This window comes from Myotis davidii, unplaced genomic scaffold (genome assembly GCF_000327345.1).
Source record: "Myotis davidii unplaced genomic scaffold, ASM32734v1 scaffold327, whole genome shotgun sequence".
Lineage (NCBI taxonomy): Eukaryota > Metazoa > Chordata > Mammalia > Chiroptera > Vespertilionidae > Myotis > Myotis davidii.
The window spans coordinates 731618-732435 of record NW_006298628.1 but is presented as its reverse complement, the minus strand read 5'-3'; the positions used below and the strand labels follow the sequence as shown (position 1 = coordinate 732435).

The 818-nt window shown below is 55.7% G+C and overlaps 1 protein-coding gene across 6 annotated transcripts in view; it reads right to left on the bottom strand.

Moving 5' to 3' along the window:
- The window catches only part of MBTD1 (mbt domain containing 1), a 44246-nt gene that overhangs the window by 42468 nt on the left and 960 nt on the right, over positions 1-818 (bottom strand). For 5 of the 6 annotated variants that reach the window (XM_006774207.2, XM_006774206.2, XM_006774210.2 and 2 more), the window contains exon 2: positions 649-710. The exons of the other annotated variant lie outside the window; for it this stretch is intronic. The gene's annotated coding sequence lies outside the window, so the exon portion shown is untranslated. The remainder of the gene's footprint in view (positions 1-648; positions 711-818) is intronic. 6 annotated transcript variants of the gene reach the window in all.

Genomic DNA, 818 nt, shown 5'->3' with positions numbered 1-818 from the left:
AGAGTCGTATAGGAGGGGCCCTGAGAAGGAAGACCAGCTGGGAAGGAACACACAGGCCAACAAGGGCGAGGGATGGGGGTCTTCTGATCATCCCTCCGCCAGGAGGAGCTTGACAGCTCCCGTCCTGCCCCCAGGAGGCAGTTTCAGGCATCCTTCAGGGCAGTGGTTTAGGTAACAAAGCCAAGGTGCTCCTACAGATGATGCTGAACTTTCTAACTTCAAAAGGATGCGCTATTGAGGGACAACAGCCCGAAGCCCCCAGGATGCAATCCCCAAGCTTCCCGTAGAAAAGCACCCATCATTCTCGGACAGACAGACCAGCACCTTTGAAACCGACCCAGCAAAACTCTTCAGCGGGCCCTCCCCATGCCCCCAGCCCTCCTCTCTCCACCTCCCTGCCGCTCCTTCCTAGCGCACAAAACACAGGCCACGGAGCGGTGGGTGGGTGGGTGAGGAGGATGTGAGAGGAAATTTGAGAAGTAAAAAAAGGGAGCAACCTAACAAGGACATGCATGAGACTCCAGGGTCTGTTCAGGGTAGGAAAATAAGTAGAACTACTTTAAAAACACACACACAAACCCGGAGCGGGCTTTCCTGGGCAGCAGGGCCCGCGTGTGCAGGGGCTGAAGCCGAGGGCAGACTACCTACCACTTGTCAGAGGCTGCAGAGGGGGCGGCGGCTTGGGGTGACCTCTAACGTCCCTTCTGACTCTGAAACGTGAGGATTTTCATTTCACAAAAGAGAACGCAAGGGTCCTAGAGGCCAGCCCACCACTTAGAGCCCTTTTTATTTTAAACTGACGCAGCCGCGGCTGCTTC